The sequence below is a fragment of the Megascapheus bottae genome, chromosome 25, assembly GCF_031878675.1.
Source record: "Megascapheus bottae isolate mThoBot1 chromosome 25, mThoBot2.hap1, whole genome shotgun sequence".
NCBI classification, from domain to species: domain Eukaryota; kingdom Metazoa; phylum Chordata; class Mammalia; order Rodentia; family Geomyidae; genus Megascapheus; species Megascapheus bottae.
In genome coordinates this window covers 12,855,685-12,875,695 of record NC_143533.1, presented here as the reverse complement: position 1 = coordinate 12,875,695, position 20,011 = coordinate 12,855,685, and the positions used below count along the sequence as shown (strand labels likewise).

At 37.0% G+C, this 20,011-nt stretch overlaps 1 protein-coding gene across 5 annotated transcripts in view; it reads left to right on the top strand.

The window, feature by feature from the left end:
* The first annotated feature begins 82 nt into the window (after positions 1–82).
* The window catches only part of LOC150046401 (uncharacterized), a 172,041-nt gene continuing 152,112 nt past the window's right edge, over positions 83–20,011 (top strand). For all 5 annotated transcript variants that reach the window (XR_016539679.1, XR_016539675.1, XR_016539678.1 and 2 more), the window contains exons 1-2: positions 83–207; positions 5,890–5,931. The gene's annotated coding sequence lies outside the window, so the exon portion shown is untranslated. The remainder of the gene's footprint in view (positions 208–5,889; positions 5,932–20,011) is intronic.

Genomic DNA, 20,011 nt, shown 5'->3' with positions numbered 1-20,011 from the left:
CAACGTCCCGCCCCGCCATCTCGCCCCCAGCCAACACAGGCTCGCGCATGCGCGAGCGCAGCTGTCTAACTGGGCGGGAACCTTTAAGCAGCTGGTGCCGCGCAAGCGCACTTGTGTCTGTCCAGCTGGGCGGGAACCTTTGGCGTCAACGCCGCCGCACGTGAGGCGTCTCTGAGGTACTTCGCGGCTTCTTGGCTTTTCCCTCTGGTACGTCAGTTTGCCACCTCCCAGAACCAAGTTACCTTTTTTTTTTCTTATTCTTTTTAGCTTATACTTAACAATTATTGCAATCACTGTATACTGTATAACAAAGTTGCTGAAACGAGGGGAAGAAAAATGGTGGGGTGGGAGGGGGGAGTAAGACCTCAGGAGAAGCCCGACTTCGGTAAAATTCTTCAAACAGCTTTGCTGTCCAGCAGTGCTGCTTAAACTTTCTGTGGGGAGCAGTTAATTTTTGTTTTTAAAATTCCAGTCAGTAATTTACGTAGTACCACTACTGGGGCTTGAACTCAGGGCCTCACGCTCTCACTTGGCATATGTTCACTCAGGGCTGGGGGTTCTACCATTGGAGCCACACCTTCTCTCCCTGCTGTGTGTGTGTCTGTCTGTCTGTCTGTCTCTATGTCTCTGACTGTGTGCTGGTTCTGGGGCTTGAACTCAGGGACCTGGATGCTGTTGACACTTTCACACTCAAGACTGTTTGAGCCACAGCCCTGCTTCCCGTTTTTGATAGTTAATTGGCGATAAGGGTGTCATAGACTTTCCTTCACTGGCTGGCTTCGACTCATGATCCTCACACCTCAGTCCTTCTGAGTAGCTAAGATTACAGGCGTGGGTCTCCTATGCCTGGCCTCTCTTTCCTGCTTTTTTGCTGGTTAATTGGAGGCAAAACTCTGTTAATCTCCTGATTTGCCGGCCCCGGTTAGCCTCAAAGCAGGATTTCTCAGATCTTACCCTTCTGAGTAGCTAGAATTATAGGTATAAGCACCTAGCATGGTCTATAACTTAATAAAATAAAATAGCAGGTGAATGAAAGACAAAAGTCTAAGTAAAAAAATAACATTAAAATGATCTATAAAAATGGTGTGAAATGCCAGGCACCTGTGGCTCACGGCCTGTAATCGTAGCTACTCAGGAGGCTGAGAACTGAGGATCGTGGTTCAAAGCCAGCCTGGGCGTGAAAGTCACTGAGACTCTTCTCTCTAGTTAACCAGAAAACCTGAAGTGGCTCTGTGGTTCAACGAGGTAGAGCGCTAGCCCTGAGCTGAAGAGCTCAGGGACAGCGCCCAGGCCCAGAGTTCAAGCCCCACGACCAACCCAATGGTATGAGGACCTCAACTTCCATACTTTTCTTCTGTGCACCAGTAACAAATAGTTGTCCAAGCTGTAGAACTGTACTTTCAGAAGCAACTCTTTTTTTTTTTTTTTTTGCCAGTCCTGGGCTTGAGCTCAGGGCCTGAGCACTGTCCTTGGACTTTCTCAAGGCTAGAGCTCTACCACTTGAGCCTCAGCACCACTTCCGGCTTTTTTCTATGTATGTGGTACCAAGGAATCGAACCCGGGTCTTCATGCATGCTAGGCAAGCACTTTAACCACTAGGCCAAACTCCCGGCGCTCAGAAGCAACTCTTACAGGAAGCACTAGCTTGGAGAGCTTAATCTTCTTAGAAGTTGCATCTAGAAAGATTCTTCCAGGGCTAGGAATGTGATTTAGTGAGAAAGTGTTTGCCTAGCATGCTTGAAGCCCTAGGTTTGATTCCTTAGTACCACATAAACAGAAAAATCTGGACGTGGGGCTGTGGTGCAAGTGGTAGAGTGCTACCCTTGAGCAAAAGAAGCTCAGGGACAGTACCCAAAACCTAAGTGCAAGCCCCAGGATGGGCAAAAAAGAAATAGCAACACACACACACACACACACACACACACACACACACACACAAAAAGGTTGGGCATGGTGGCTCACACCTGTAATCCTACCTATTCAGGAGACTGAGATCTGAGGATTGCAGTTCAAAGCCAGCCTGGGCACTAAAGAATGTGAGACTCATCTTCAATTATCCACTAGAAAACCCACAAGTGGTGCTGAGGCTCAAGGGGTAGGGCAGTAGCTTTGAGCTGAAGAGCACAAGGACAACGCCCAGGCCCAGAGTCCAAGCCCTACAACTGACAAAAATAAAATGGTTCTTCATCAGAGATATATCAATCAACTATTAGTGCAGTTCACAAAACACAACCCTTTGGGGCACTTGTCCAAATTTTCTTACAGTTTGCAGATGATTAAGAAATCTATATCCTCTCTTTAAAATAGAGGGAAATAATCTTATGGAATTTCTGTGAGATAAAACTATATATGTATATGTATTCCCACAAATATATATATATATCTGTATAAGTGTGTATATACAGACCCATTCATGTGAATAGTGTTTACCATACTCTAAGCACATACAAGTGTTAGGCACTATTATTTTCTACCTAGCAATTTCCTGGGAAATCAAACAAACTGATCAACAAAGCTTTAAGTAAACATTTGATCCACATAAGAAATATCCTCATCACTCAGATTTTTCATAGTTCTGAATTTTTCCTATTTCAGTTCTGCAATGTGTAGATTTTCCCACAAGGTGGCAGAAAATCATTTGAAATCATGTTTTGTGTGTGTGTGTGTGTGTGTGTGTGTGTGTGTGTGTGTGAGAGAGAGAGAGAGAGAGAGAGAGAGAGAGAGAGAGAGAGAGAGAGATCTCCTTTTTAGTAACTTTATCATTTAGTAAGTTTGAGCAGTGTGTTTGGTTTTATGTAAGCCATTCTTCTATTTCTTATATTCTCATCACATATACAATCCATAATTATTGTTAAAATGTTAGAAACTACAGATAAGCCTCAAAGGATCTATCTATCTATGTCTTTTAAGAGTAACATGATTAGTGAAGATCTTTTCCCATTCTGTAGGCTTCCTAATTAATTTACTAGCTATGTCCTTTGCCATATAAAAGCTCTGCAGTTTAATGCAGTCCCACTTATCCAGCCTTTCTCTGATTTGTTGTGTTTCTTGGTCCTTATTGAGAAAGTTTTGACCTGTGCCAAGGAGGCCTAGTGTGTCTCCTATTCCTTCTTGTAAAATTTTCAGTGTGTCGGCTTTTACCTCGAGGTCTTTGATCCATTTGGAGTTAATTCTAGTGCAGGGTGATATATTGGATATATGCGTATTTGGTTATTTGAAATTGGTTAGGGAAGGGGGGAAAACAAGATGAGAGGTGGGGGTAGGGGGGAGGGAAATGGGGACCAAGACATGAGAAAGGGTATCAATGTAGGTGAAGTAATGCACCTTCTATCTGGCGAATATAATGTAACCCTTCTATTAGTTACAATAAAAAATATATGAAAAAAAGAGTAACATGAGTATATGTATATATGTGTGCGTGTGTGTGTGCGTGCATATACATAATTTGCAGTCTTCATAAAAATTCCTTTTCAGAAAAAATTCCTTTTCAGGTCAATAAAAATATTTCAGCCATCATATTTATTGGAAATCATTTATGCTTTTTTTTTGGTATTGTGGTTAAATTCAGTGCATTGTATCACTTGAACCACACTTTTAGCCTGTTCCCTTTTTGAGTTTTGAAGACTCTCTAGATTGCTTTTGATAGTATAGCCATTTTCTCAGTTCTAATTTTTCTGATCTATGAACACAGGAGGTCTTTTCATCTTCTATCTTCAGTTTCTTTCTTCACTGTTGGTTATTTCATCATCCTAGGTAGCTTTATTCCTAGTTGTTTCCTGGGTTTTGAGGCTATTGTGAGTTAGATTGTTTTCCTGATTTCTTTCCTAGCCTGTTCACAATTGGTCTACAGAAAAACACTGATTTTTAAATTTCGATTTTGTAACCTACTACTTTACCATAAGCATTTATCAGATCTTAGAATTATTTTTGATGGAAACTTTAGGGTCCATCTTTAAGCATATCACATCATTTGCAAATAGGGACAATTGATTTTTCTTTCCTACTTGTATCCATTTTATTTTTTTCTCTGGCTAAGGTGAATAAGGGTGAGTAGAGTGGACACTATTGTTTTTAGAGAAAAATAGTATTTTTCCCATTTAGGATGATCTTGGCTTATTATATCTAATCTTTACTAAAGAGGTGTGCTCTTTTTGTATGTGCGTACATATGTACGTATGTATGTATGTATGCATGCATGCATGTATGTATGTATTTATTTTTGCCAGTCCTGGGGCTTGAACTCAGGGTCTGGGCACTGTTGTTAGGCTTTTTCAAGGCTAGTGTTCTACCCCTTGAGCCACCACACCATTACTGGCTTTTTCCGAGCATGTGGTACTAAGGAATTGAACGCAGGGCTTTGTGCACTCTATCAGTCCTGGGCCTTGAACTCAGGGCCTGGGCACTGTTCTTGGGCTTTCTCAAGGCTAGTGCTCTACCACTTGAGCCACAGCCCCACTTCTGGCTTTTTCTATGTTTGTGGTACTGAGGCTCTCAGGTATGCTAGGCAAGCATTCTACCACTAGGCCACGCTCCTGGCCAGCAATGCTTTTTCCTGTGTTCCAAAGGTTTTGACGATTTGTATTTTCCTTTACTTCTGGGATGTCTAAAGGCAAATATGTTTCCTTATTTCTTCAACAACCCATTCATTGGCCATTCAAAAGTGAATTATCCAGTCTCTATGTGTTAAGATATTTTCTGTGCTTTCTGCTATTATTGATTTTTTAGTTTTGTACCATTGTGGTCCAGTAAAATACAGGAAGTTACTTGCGTTTCTTTGTAGATAGTCAATCACCAAGTACCTTTATTGGCAACTGGACTGGAGCCAGTTATGGAGACCTTTTGTCATTGTGTTTTGCTGAAAGTCTCTACTGGAAGTTGCATTTATATTTACACTTGTTGATTTCATAAAAGTCAAAATGACAGTTGTGTTTCAGTGTGAGTGGTAGAATGGCATTCCTCCTGGAAGCTCTCTCTACAATTATACACATGTTGTCCATGGGAAAGAACTACTAATTTCTTATTAGTAATTTGCTTCCTCTCTTATTTTCTTCTTTGTTATTAGCAGTATTATTGCTGTTGTTATTATTATAGATGTTGTATGTTATTAACTTTTCAATGCGTAAAACTATATTCTTGGTAAATGTTTTATATTCTGTTTCTCTTCTCTGCCTGGCCCACTTTGCCATGAAAGTGTGAGAGAATTTTGTGCTATTTTCTCAGCAGCACACCAATTTCTTGAATAGCAGTTTTCTTCTGCTTTGTGCTTTTCTGTTCCTGCTGCCAGTCTTTCTCCCCCACCAGTCCAGTCTCCAGGCATCTCTTAACAGATGGAGAAATATGAAGATGCTATTACTCCATATGAACACAGCATGTCACACTCCTGCAGATTGTTTTTGTAAATAATTAAAAGAGCATCTCCTTACACAGATTTTCTTGGCATTTCTCACAAGTCCTACCTTATGAATGACAAAACGAAGTTATCTATTAGAATGAGAAAATTTTTCATAAAGCACAATTTTCTGCAAGGTAACTGAGGGAATCCTGGCGAGGTGATGCATCTCAGGGAAAGGTTGGTGAACTCAATGCTGCTTTTTTGACATCTCACGTAGATAGGTACTTCTGTGGAAAATTTCAAAAGCCATTCATTCCTTCTAAGCAGAAGGAGCCTTGCTCTAGAACATGTGGCTTGGTAAATGGAGTGATGCATCATCAGAATTCTGATTGCTGGACACAACCTGCTCAGCTGGACAGATAGCTCTAGTTCCTCACTGAGAGCTGATCTTTGAATGTCATGCTTTCATTAGTGACAGGAGGGTACTCTCATTGTTCAGTTTATATAGTATTTCCAGAGGATAGATTTATATACACTTACCTAATGTTATTTTCTAGGTCTGCTCCCCAAACTTGGACCCAGTCTTGGCTAGAGAAAAGGTAAGAGAGGAGCTGGGTGCAGTGGCTCATGCCTGCAACCACAACTACTTGGGAAGAATTGGTAGGGAATATAATGGTTCAGGGAAACCCCCATAAAAAGACAGTGAGACCTCTATCTCAACAAATAAGCTGTGCATGATGATTCACACCTGTAATCCAAGCTGCACAAGAGGTATAGGTAGGAAGATTGAGATCTGAAGCTAGCTGAGCAAACCCAAGAAACCTTACCTACAGCAAAAGGTCTAGGGGGGTGTTTTTCAAGTGGTAGAGTGCTTGCTTAGTAAGCATGAAGCCTTAAGTTGAAGCTCTAGTGCCACTAAAAAAATAATTTGGGCAAGAAATAATGAGAAATAAGACATTGAGTTGATGCTGAGAAAAACGCTTAAGCAAATTCAAATTTCAGAAGGCATAAGATATGTTACATAAAACTCTTGAAGGCTACTTCATTCTCCCCTGTGTGATTTTATAGGCAGATTGTTATTCTTGCTTACAAGCATATAAATTCAGAGATATTTGGCAGCTCACTCATAATTTTCGTAAAAGAAAAAGCATGAAGAACCTTTTTTTACATGGACTAAGATGTCTTTGCTGCTTAAGCTCCAGGCTGTAAAACTGGATACAAATTATATATTCATTTAATTATTCATAACTTGAGTCTGAGACGAACATATATATTTCACTTACTCACTTGATAAAATTCAAAACTAAACCCAGCAGCAATTTTTATCATTGGCATGGTGACAATCATCTTTCCTACAATGAACGAGTCAAAGAAACGGTTCCACAGAGAATTTGTACTTTCCTATTTCAGAGAGCCAAATTGGACTGTACACATACATTGCACAATACCCTTGTGTAATGCTTCCATATCCCAGAGAGTACTAGAGGAAAGCAACTGTGCATATTTCCAAGAAATACTTCCATGTGAAAAGTTACATTATAGCCATTCCAGGGAGAAACCAAGCTTATTTTTAAGAGGATTTTAGTGCATAGGTCTATTAAGGTTCAATTCAGGAAACAAAGTTGTGCTTTGGAGTGATGCAAGAGCCTGTGTTTCTATCTAGACATACTCCTGTTTGTTAGGGTTGACACATGTAAAGTTCATTCAATAGAAGTGCCAAAGTTCATTCTACTTTGGATTATTTGTTATAACCAATAGTAGGGATACATTTTGAGTTCATACTCAAGTGCTCTGTGAAGATGTTTCTGGGAGTCATAAAAGAAAGGATAGGTAAGAGTTTAAAACTATCTGAGGACATAACTTTTATAACAGAAGATAATTAAAGTTGGTAAAGATGATAGCAACTCTGTCGTTGCTACCACAGTGACCAATTGGGTAGAGACCCTCATTTACACTGTATTGTTTACTGAATTCTTTTTTTTTTTTTTTTTTGCCAGTCCGGGCCTTGAGCTCAGGACCTGAGCACTGTCCTTGGACTTTCTCAAGGCTAGAGCTCTACCACTTGAGCCTCAGCACCACTTCTGGCTTTTTTCTATGCATGTGGTACCGAGGAATCGAACCCGGGTCTTCATGCATGCTAGGCAAGCACTCAACCACTAGGCCAAACTCCTGGCCCCTGTTTACTGAATTCTTTAGTATGTAAGATCTCTATCTTGCCACAGACCAAAGGCTTACTCCTGCAATCGTATCTACTCGGGAGGCTGAGATCTAAGGATGGCAATTCAAAGCCACCCCAGCAGGAAAATCCATGAGACTCTTATTTCCAACTAAACAACCAAAAGCCAGAAGTGGAGCTGTGGTTCAAGTGGTAGAGTGCTAGCAAAAAAACTCAGGGACCATGTCTAAGCCCCGAGATCTCTGTGCATGCATACATACACAGATCTTTGTCCTGAATATAAGTCAATGAAAAAAAATCCACTCCAGTTCATGACTAGTGATCTTCTAAAAGTGTTAAGACATGGCTATCCATGGAATTGACTTATAATTAAAATAAATATGGCCAACAAATGCATTTCAAAATATACAAGCAAGCACTTTTAGTTTTTATTGTTGTTTATCTTTTTTTGTTTTGTTTGTTCTTTTTTATATCTTCTGGGATGGGGGTACAGAAACAGAGGGAGAAAAAGTGAACAAATACAGTCCTGGTACTCAGTAGACACTATGTGGACAATGAACTATGTAACATGTGGGCAGGGATGGGAGGGAAAATCTGAGGGAAAATAGTAGGACTGGTGACATTGTCCAGAAAGAAATGTACTCTACACAATGGAATTCTATGCTGCTATAGGAAAGAATGACATCGCCTCATTCGTAAGGAAATGGAAAGACTTGGAAAAAATCATATTAAGTGAAGTAAGCCAGGCCCAAAGGAACATAGGCTCAATGGTTTCCCTCATTTGTAATAATTAGTACACATCTAAGACTCTCCTAGCAGAGGATTACCTAGCTCAAAACCTAGGTACGTTAGGTCATATAGGATGAAAGTAAATGAAATGGCTCTACGGTATGGACACAAGAGCTTTATCTTGTGACTGTTCTTGATGTACTTTGGTATGTCTCTTCTTTTTTTTTTTTGCCTTTATGGTTAATCTCATATTGTTACTTTATCTGACTTTGTTTTTGGTATAATGTATATACATTTATTTGTTTATTTGAAATAGGAAAGGGAAAGGGGAAACAAGATGATTGGGAAGGGGTGGAGGGAGGGAAATGGGAACAAAAACATGAGGAGAAGGGGTATCAATATGTGAAAATTAATGCACCTACTACCAATGAATGTAACTGTAACCCCTCTATACAGTATTCTGACAATAAAAAAAGAATTACAACTAAAAAAAAAGAAAAAGAAAGAAATGTACTCATTACCTGACTTAACCCTTCTGTATAACATCCTAATAATAACAAAAATTATATTAAAAAGAAAACATAAGCAATTGTGTCTATTGAAAGTCTTACCATATTTAATAAAACAAAGCACTAACAAGGCTATGTAAAAGAAATACATTTTAATACAAATATAACAATTATATTGTGACTTCATCTAACTCACTGCTGCAGTGGGTAAATATTCTAAAAATATATTTCAAAAATGCATTTCATTTCCTAAAAATAACCTACTCAACTTGAGAGACTCTTAAGTGATTGTTTAGATTTTAAAGTATGGGAGCTTTGCAAATTAAGTGTACTAACCATTCTTTTTCATGAATTTCCATATAACTGAGGAGAAAATACTAAAATTATACTACTTTTTATTAATATGGTTCTCTTTTGATAAAGAAAAAAGAAATACTTTCTCCCCAAATATAACTAAAGCACCAAATTATACTTACTGGAAAAGGAAGAAAGTTTTCAATTTTAGGCTTATATGAATAGGAAACAGAAATTTCATATGTAAATTTAAATGATCCTTAATTTCTAAACTTCTAGATTTTTTGGTTAGGGGTGGGAGAAGGGTAGAGGAGTGGAACACTTACCTCTTATTGTTAATATTAATGCATAAAATGAGATGCTATTCCATCTTACAGTGCTCTTACCCAGACAAAAAAATCACATCAAATATGCCTCATGTGTTGTTTGGGGAGTGAGAAACTATGTGGGAGGATTTAATTTCATAAGATGACTAATGCCTGAAATTACATTGTTAGTCTTTCCTTAATTAGTTTATGACACTGGTCCATGTTAAAATACAATTATGTTTCCCGGAAGGTTCTTATGAATAAAACTTAGACCAAAATGAAAGTCTGTTGTTTGGATTGTGTTAGGGCAGGCATATTAGTGCTTATTTGCTATAATCCTTGTCATCATGGACAAGTCCCAGAGATTTATTTCCTAATTTGGCTAAAGCTGGGATTCTTTTGGAATTCACTGAAATGTTATATCTGAAAATTGTGTGTCCTTTTTGAAAAAAGACACAAACAACAAAAACAGCCCAAGTAGGGCTGTGATTACATACCAGATGATAGAAAAGATATTTTAAGATATGACATTATTTCACATTAAAATGCAACTTTGTTTTGATAAATAAAATGTATACTAAAATGGTAGTTAGTTGTTTAGGCTGGGTTACAGAAGGCATATTTATCCTTATTTTACTATAATCTCTGTCCTCATTTGTCTAAATCTGAGATTATTAGTTGCTTAACACTTAGGAATTCGCTGAAATGTTAGACAGAATAAATATCTGAAAACTATGTGTCTTATACATAGGTATTACATTTTAAAAATGACACATACAGCAAAACAATGTACGCACATACAAAGTTGTGTGCTAGATGATAGAAAAGGTATGTTAAAGAATTCAAACATTTCCTAGGGAAATTAGTAATTAAAGTTTGGAAGTTTCCACAATGTAGTCACTGACTCAGCATCAGAAATTTTTATTTAGACTTCCATTGTGACCACTGAATTTGTAGATTTTTCCCTAAGCTATAACCCTCCTATCATGATCATGAAGCATGGCAGTGCCAGGGAGTCTCCAACCTTGTCTGGAATAAATAAGAAACTCTTTTGTTTAAGGACCATTCTGAAAATGGAAGTTCCTTCAAAGTTTGGTTTCTGAGACTACTCTGATTGTTTTGCTCAGTCAGTGTAGAACTAAAGAAATTCGAAGTAGGTTCCTCTTTTCACTTTGACCATTTTTTTTTGTTTTGACCCTTAACAAAGCTATTCTCTAGCAAATGAATTTCCTAGTTGTATTTTTAAAAAATATTTATAATAATGTGGATGTTTTTAGATTCTGCTAGCTAAGGTATATTGCATTTCCAAAGATGTCACAGGAGCCTCTTCTGTAAGGGATCTTTTTGTTAAATTCATAAATCTATCCAAAATTAAGCTTCTATTTCAATTTATTTTAGAAAAAATGTCACAGGTTGTGATCTTCACTGCCCATCATCTCTTGCACCCTCATAAATTGATTTGATGTTTAATTTTTGATCTAGGAAAGAATAATTCATTTTTATCTTCATTTAATTTTAATAGTCGAGGAGTACTCTATAGAGATTGAATAAATTTAATCCTTCTGCAATTAGTGTCAAATTAATTCATTCTGCATGTGGATAACTGAAGAAATACAGATCCTCCCACATACTGACAGACACCTTTATCAGGTTTAATGTGTTATGTAAATGACCCTACTTGAAAGGAAGCTTGTCTTGTCTTTCCCTCCTCCCTTTCTGTCCCTGATAATTGTTTGTTTTTAAATTTAAACTTTTAGCATTCTCTGGGGACTGTACTATTCACTGGATCAACTGTGTGATCCTATTAAGATCATACATTTTACTGTTGATTTGGCTTCTTTAGATAGAGAAATTAAATTTCTCCTTCCTAATAAAAGTTCACGACCACATAACTTTTGTGGGATGCTCCAGCAAGGATGATATGGTGAGACCTCATGAGGATTAAAATGATCTGGATGTGTCTTGTGTGCAGCAAGCTGATCGGATTATTGTAAGTAGCCGTTTGTCTCACACAACACGATCCATCTGGATCATCCCTGATTTGTTACCCACAAATGACTTTTCTTAGCAGGAATATTTTCCCTCCTGCGGAGAGGCCAAGATACAAAAAGCTACCAAGCAGACCAGCATCTAAGAACCTTAAAATACCCCTTTCTTCTTCCTCTCTTTTAAAATCATCCTTTGGGGGGTAATATGGTTAATGTTCATATTGGTTTTATAATTAACTGTCTGAACACATGAAGAATACAACAGTTTAATATACATCTCTTAATTTCTTGAACAGCAATAAATGCATACTGGCTATTACTAAACGTGACTCATCAGGATTAAAAAGTAATTTAGTTATCCCTTGTCAGGTCACTATTTAATGTTACTTTCTATATTTGCTGTGATAAGCATTAAAATCTGTATATTGGTTGATAAATCATTGTTTAGAAGCGCCTAAAGGGTTCAGTAAAATGGTACAAAATTGCCATCGTGTAATAAATGGTTATTTGATAATGAATGAAATTGTTTGAAAATACTGTTAAAATGTCAAGTTTAAACATATATATCATTACTCAAAAGGAAGGCAAACATGGAAACCACAGTGACATCATAAATATACTGCAATAAACACATTTATTTATACCAGGCAAGTGGTAGGTACTTTGTATAAATGTGTACAAATTGATATATTAAGTTAATTTTAATCTGTAAAAAGTAATTGCATTGGTTTAACTTATTTAACTCTCCTTACAATAATATTTATTGCAGAAAAAGAAGGTAAAGAAATAAATGATGATAAATAGATAAAATACATAGGAAATGGGAATTGTTTTACAATTTAATTATACTGTCACATAAAATTATCACACAAATTCACTAACTCGACAGCAGAAATATATTAAAACTCCATTATCCAATGCAGAACACAGGTTTTTTTTTGTTGGTATTTCATTTACATGTTTTCAAAATCATTTTGGTTTTCCTACCAGTAAGTATCTAAAATAATGTTAAGAAAGAAAACAAGGCAAGTTGGAAACAAATTCTTTTATGAAATAAAACTGTATTGTGTGGTACAATGTGAACACTGATATATAGTCTAAGAACAGGTGACAGTCCTCATTTCCCCGTGAGTGAAGGGACAAGGAATTCAGAGACTCACTGTAGAAAATGAAGTTAATTGTATTGTTGAGGTTGTTCCAAGCTTATAAAATTTCACATCTTGTATACAAATTAAATGATATAACATTCTATTTGGGAGATAAAGAACTGCTATGAAGATGCACTTGTTTTATAAAAAAATCAACTTAGATGTTTATTTCCTGACATTTATGGGGCAATGCTAGCTGCTATGGGTGTTGCTTATGTTCTCTCCCAAATCATTGATCGTCTTAACAGGACAGGTGAAATTTTGTAAGAGTGAAAGCCTTTTGTGTCAGATGAAGCTGGTTTGTTTTTTTTTTCAAAACCATCAACTATGATCAGAGTATAATGTCACAATAGTGTCTAGTAAAATTCAGAAAACTTGGGATCAGTTTTTCTCTTTGCCATCTAATTGTTCTAAAGATTTTATATCACCTTTAATGAGATCTAGGCTAGTAATGTAGTTTACTAGAGCAAAGATGATTTTCATGCTATAATGGGAAATACAAAAATTTGAGAAAAGTGGGCATGATGATAAAAATAGACTCATCATGGAAGGAATGGGTGAAAAGAGAAAATAATTGTGGGTGTTAAGAGGTTGAATGCAATTAGTAATAATAACTGATTTACTACCATATTATGCAATTTCTTACAGGTGAAATTTGTAGTTATAGAGATGATTTTTAGTCTTGATCAAGTAAAACTATATTACTTTCTCATTTTTCTCATCCCTTCAAATAGTAGGCCAATGTAGATTTTTGATAGTCTGAGGTTAAATAAGACATTGTAAATACAATGGCTAGAGGAATTTTTGCTTCTGGCCTGTTACAAAATACCTAATATGGAACCAAAAATGATGAATGAAAAACTGAAGATTTTCATGGCTTTAATCTATAAGGCAAAAGCTTGTCTGAAATTAATTATGCAGTTCTCTGAACTAGAGAAGTCTCTGAGAATGTTGTAACCTCCAGTTTTTGAGGCATCTCTATTAGTCGAGGTTTCACCAAGTCATTTTACAGTATTATTTGCTGTTCACATGTATTTTATATGTTTATGAAGAGATTCTTAAGTGTATTTACATGTAGGTTCTACAACTTGTTATAGTTCTGTCAGGTTTCAGTTTCTTTTTCTTATGTGGAACAGCAGTGGGAATTAGAGAAAAATGCTTACAATAGAATTCAAATTGTTCCAAAAATTAAAAATAATAAAATAAAAATGCAGTCAATTTTTAGTATAGTTTCCCACTTTTATTGCTGTTAAAAGATCACTTTTTAATGAGTCAGATTTAATGATGAGATAAACAAACATATTTGTACCAGAGAGAGCACTGAGTCTGATTTTAACAGCATCATACATAGTAACTAAAGGGTTTTAAATCGGAAGGCTTTCTAGGTTTCTTTTGACTTTCAGCTGATGAATACATTTATATAAGAAAGGAAGTAGACATTGAAATAGGTAAAATACAATAATAAAGGTAATTCAGACATGACAATAGAAAATGGAGATGTTTAAAAGGAAAATTTAGGGCATCCGATATTGATGGAACCAGAACCATAAAATGTTATTCCCAGGCTCGCTGTCATATTCCTATAAATTAAATAAATTGACTCACTTTTTAACATTAGGGTCTTCAAAATGATATGTACATTCTGAAAATATGATCTTTTTTTATTGGCTATTGCTATAAGAAAGGGTCATAAGTAATGCTAGCCATTATTAGAATCCAGAATGCATCATTTATCATACTTCAAAATGGCCCATTATATACAATTGCTGTTTAAAAAAATATTGAACATGGGAATGTAGTTAACTTTTAACATATTAAAACTGCTCTTTATTTTGAATTCGAATTCCTTTATTCCCAAACATAGTAATCAATTAAAATTATACTCCTTATTTGAATGTAAAACACATGAAATACAATCAATACAGTTATTTAGAGATGCCTACATCTTTCTAAGCACATGAAATATCTCATGCTAAGAGAGAATTATTTTGTCTTTCATTTAAAACCACACACACACACACACACACACACACACACACACACACACGGTTACTGGGGCTGGATGTTAGGGCATTGAGGTCTCTCTGGGCTCTTCTGTTCATGGTGGTGCCCTACTACTTTAGCAATGACTCCAGGCTGGCTCCAATATTCTTTTGGTCTTAATCCATTGACTAATAATGTGCTGCTATGGTTACTGTCCCATCAAGACACCAGTTCCTCAGGTCACTTTCTATGTAAACTGTGTTTAGATGCCTGAGGGAATTTTATTTATTTTTTTTGCCAGTCCTGGGCTTGGGCTCAGGGCTTGGGCCTGAGCACTGTCCTTGGACTTTCTCAAGGCTAGCACTCTTCCACTTGAGCGTCAGCACCACTTCCAGCTTTTTTTTTTTGCTATGTATGTGGTACCGGAATTTTGTATTTTTTGTGTGGGAAATTATGGGAAAAGAATGGGGGAAGTCTTCCTCTTTTTTCCTTCTTAGATTATACATAGAGCTTAACATCACCCATTCCATTTCCTTTCTACCATGCTTCATGGCCAGACCTGTTGCCTTCACAACTTGTCCTTTCCTTTTCTGCTGTCAGTGTCTTAGTTCAGGCCTTTGTCCTTTCATCCTCAAAGACTATGTGTCCTTTAGAATCTTTACCACGTCCCACCTTATTAGAGCTACTGAATCAATCTGCCAAGAACAGCTTTCTGTTGTTGAATAATGGCTAAGTACAAACTTAGTGGCTTTATAGTCATTATTGGCTCCCATTATTGTTTGATGGCACCATTTACTGAAACAAGGAGAATGTAGGCTGGATTCCCACCCAAACACAGGTGTTTATGGATTGTGATTTGCCAGCCAGAATCCAGGTGTGAAGCAAGAAGCATTTTTAGGGATTTCAGCCTCTAATATTTAAGATCAGTTGGGGGTCTGCCAGACCAAAGGATCAGTTTCTTAAAAGAATGGGATTCTTTAAAACTAGAATGGCTTGCGCTGGACGGGTGGCAATAAAGAAATTCATGATATTCATAGCGGGTGGCTTACTGCAACCTCAGTTATACCTCAGTTTTTGTATATTCAGTGCCACCTGCTTGCTTCAGTCAGTGTCTAGTCCAATTTGGTGAGTTTTCTTTCTGTGTGATACCTGTTACTTTGGCAGTTGTAGGCAGAACGTGTATGTCAATGATGAATCAAAGAAGCATTCAGGTTCATAACCAAACTGTAATTGAAGGCATATATCCTTGTAAAAAGTAAAAATCAGATGTTAAGGCAATTGCGATTAGTATTTATTTCTTTCTCCCTTATATAGATATCTCATGAAAGAATTTCGGGCTTGCCATTAACCAGCTCATTACTTTAATTAACAACTTCATTATGTAAGTGTAGACACAGCTTTAGGATTATTTATACTGTTTCTTCCTGTCTGCAAATAATTGCAAAGTAAAAAAGAATATTAATTTATGAATGTAATGGTGTAGGTGATCATTCTGCATTGACTTGGAACTAGCAATTAGCTCATGCAAATCAGCTAAGACAAAAGTCGCTCTGATCCTATTCAGCATACAGGAAGAGTTAATTTGCCAGAATTTGTGCTCCAGGACTGTCTGATTCTCAAAAGTCACGTTCTTGTCTCTGAAAATCAGAAACCGACGATATTTGTTGTCAGCCTTGTGCTCACTTAATGCCCTTGCAAATATAGCAAATAAAATGCTAACAACTCATCACCCATTACCTAATTACATTTATCTAGATGGATAAAGTTGAGATGGGAAGTTATTTTATTTTTTAAAAAGTCTTTCATTTGGCAAACAAAGATGAAATTTATAGCTTAATTATTCCTTATGGTGGCATATCAAGTCCTTTGTGTTAATCAGATGAAAGTCCTGTGATTGTTTTGTTTCTTATTTTTTCTCCAATTGTTCAAATGTGTGTTGCCTCCTAGTAGAGTCAGCACCCCTGCAATACAGAGTGCTGGTGGGATTCAAAGGCTCAGGCAATTCCATGGACCTGAACTAGGAAAAAAATTTCTAAAGTAAAACATCATTCACACTAGCAATATGAATGCCAAATACTAACAGAAAATGAACCGTCCTGCACACCTTGAGTTGTGGAAGCAACTAGAGTTATCCATCTTTGCTAATACTCATGCGGTACTTGAACAACTGTAGCTGTGCTGTGCTGATCATTAGACAATATTGGAACTGTATTTTTCTCTGTTCCCTATTTCCAACCAAAGTGTCACCAAGTTTCCTAAGATGTACCCACTAGTCTCTCCATTCTTTGGTCATAGTCACTGCCTAGACTATGAACTCTATGCCAAGGGAAAGTCAGCAGATGCCTGTTTTCCAAGGTGAGGCTGACCTTGAGAAGGCACTGATTCCTGTGGTTGGAGAAGAGGAAGGTAGAAATTGTATCCCTTTATTTACTGAAGGAATTCCAGACTTCCATTTTTACTCCTCCACTGAGTGTACTACCAGGATACTTCCAGTAGGGGAATTTTGTTCATGCAGAGACATTTGATGATGTTTTAGCAGAGAGACATTCTTGTGTGCCAGCAATAGTATAGCTATTTTAAGATAGTATTTCTTTATTTTTAACTCAAATTATATTATTTAATTCATATTATCTATTTTTTAATAGAAAAACTATTCACAGCCAGGCACTGGTGGCTCATGCCTGTCATCCTAGCTATTTGGGAGGTAGAGATCAGAGGATTATGGTTCTAAGCCAGCCCAAGTTCAGGCAGAAAAATCTGTGAGGCTCTATCTCCAAATTAACCAAAGCTGGAGGTGTGGCTTAAGTAGTAGAGTGCCAGCCTACTAAAATAAGTACCAGTACTATCACTGAAAGAGTATGTGGTGAAAACTCAGTATTTTTCTCTTGGCTTTCGTGTTACAAGCAACTAATGTTGCCAGTTTTCTGTGATATTTTTTTCCCACAGGTACTTCAGGTTATCTGTGTCTTTAGAGTTAATTTACGCATACATTTGTAGAGGCACACATTATTTCTCTGTCCTTTTAAAGACAGTATAGTTTATCTTAGATAACAGGCACATGGCACTGTGTCAAGCCATTGGTTGAGATGATGTCACAAGAACTTTTATGTCCAGAGTGATCTTGAACCACAATTTCTCATTCTTCACCTCCCAAGTATCTTGGATTATAGACTTAAGCTACTGTGTCGGACTTTCTTATTGGTATTTTAAATTATTATTTTAAAATGAAGCTTATAACTCAGAGATGATTCTCAACAAATTAAGAAAAGCAGAAAAAGGAGGGTGAAACCTACAATGACAAAAAGCAATTATCTTAGCATTTTAATATCTACATAAAGTCAAATGGCTACTCTGTTTTAAAGGTTATATTGTAAATTTAGAAAGGATGTGATTCAATAATAGTAAACGTTTTTCCTTTCAGGAAATTATCACTGAGCAACAGGTAATGCAGAAGATAATAACCTCCTAAACACCAGACCCCATCCTGTATTTTATAAGGGAATGACCATCTTATAGTGACTTGGAAGTACATTATACCTTGTGGAGGTTATTTGAACTATAGATGAAACAATTACATTTTATAATACAGTCTAAATAGAAGTTTAAGTTTGAAGATTACTTCAGTACACGAGCATACATTAAATGGCAAAAATAATTCTGTGCATCGCAAAGATAATGCATATCCATTTTTAACACTTAGGCAATGCAAACAAACCAAAATTTAGGTAGAAATAAGATACAGTCTCATTCAGAGTTAACCACATTTTGATGAATTTATTTTTATATATCATTCTATGCTGCCATACAAGTTCCACAAAATTTTACATCTGATTTTTTAAAAAAACATTTTGAAATCACTTCAACTGCATTTTTTTTGTTTGTTCTTGGTTGGTCATGGGGGCTTGAACTCATAGCCTGGGTGCTGTCCCTGAGCTCTTTTTAATCATAGCTAGTGCTCCTACCACTTTAAGCCACAGTGCCACTTCTAGTTTTCTGATGTTTACTTGGAGATTAAGAGTCTCACAGACTTTCCTGCCCCAGCTGGCTTTGAACAGTGATCCTCAGATCTCAATCTTCTGAGTAGCTAGGATTTCAGGTGTGAGCCACCAGTGCTGGTTGCGCGCGCGCGTGTGTGTGTGTGTGTGTGTGTGTGTGTGTGTGTGTGTGTGTGTGTTGTTACTGTGGTTTGTTTGGGCACCGTCTCTTAGCTTTTGCACTTGAGGCTGGTGCTTTATCACTTGAGCCACAAGTCCACTTTCATCTTTTTGTTCATTAATGGAAGATAAGAGACTCAGAGGCTTTTCTTCGCAGACTGGCCTTGAAGCATGATGCTCAGATCTCAACCTCCTGAGATTATAGGTGCCTCAAGTGCCCAGCTGTTCATTTTTTAAAAAGTAGAATACAAGGAAGAGTACATGCTTCTTGGTCAAAGACTCCTCAGTCCTCTCAGTCTGCTTCTATGGATCCCAATTCTGCAATCCTTGCTGGGTCACTTTTTGTGCAAATAAAACAATTTTTATTTCTGGTGCTAGCAATCTAACTTCAGGGTTTGGCACATGCTGGCAAAGCCTCTGCTTCTGAGCTGCACCCCTCCCCCATCTTAATGCATTATCTTTCCACATCACCAAATAATTATCTGCAAGGTCATATGTGTAGTTGTGTGTGTACTGTTCTGGGGCTTAAATTCAAGGACTCATTCTTCTCTGCTTCTTTTGCTTGTGGCTTGACCATCTACCATTTGAACCATGCCTTCGGTTCCATACCAGGCCATTTTTATTTTTTTTCCCTCTCTTTTTTTTTTGCCAGTCCTGGGCTTGAGCTCAGGGCCTGAGCACTGTCCTTGGATTTCCTCAAGGCTAGTGCTCTATCTTGAGCCACAGCACCATTTCTGGCCTTTTCTATGTATGTGGTACTGAGGAATTGAACCCAGGTCTTCGTTCATGCTAGGCAGACAAGACCATTTTTAAAGGTTAAATATTACTCTGCCAGTAGCTGTATTTATGGGCATTAGGTTGCTTCCAAGTAATAACTATTCTTTTACTCAAGTCTTTACTATTTATTATTCTTGAGAGTGAAGTTACTGAGTTACAGATATGTGTATTTTTAAAGTTATCACTTTACAGGGTCATATATGAAAGTTGAGTAAAACTATATGCATCTGGGTTCTGTTTCTATGGAATATTGAATCACTCTTTAATGACATGGGCTGAAATGGAGTTTTGTACTTGCTACAAAAGTGACAGTTGCATTCTAAAAGGAAAAAGAGATGGTTACAGAGCAGACCTTCTCAAGCACATTTGTCTACTCAGTAGCTGGCTTAGAAATACAAGACAGACAGTTTGCTGGATACCTTAGGAGACAGAAAACTGTGTTAAATGCCAGTTCTTTCCCCAAAGAGTAGCAAGGAAACCATTAAATTAATGAATTAAAACTTCCTAATTTATTCATCAGAGGAAAGCTCTTTAAGACTTCTGTTTGGCAGGAATCCATTACGGATTAGTTTTTGTTATTTAAGAAATTTAAATAGTATTTAAACAAGCTTAT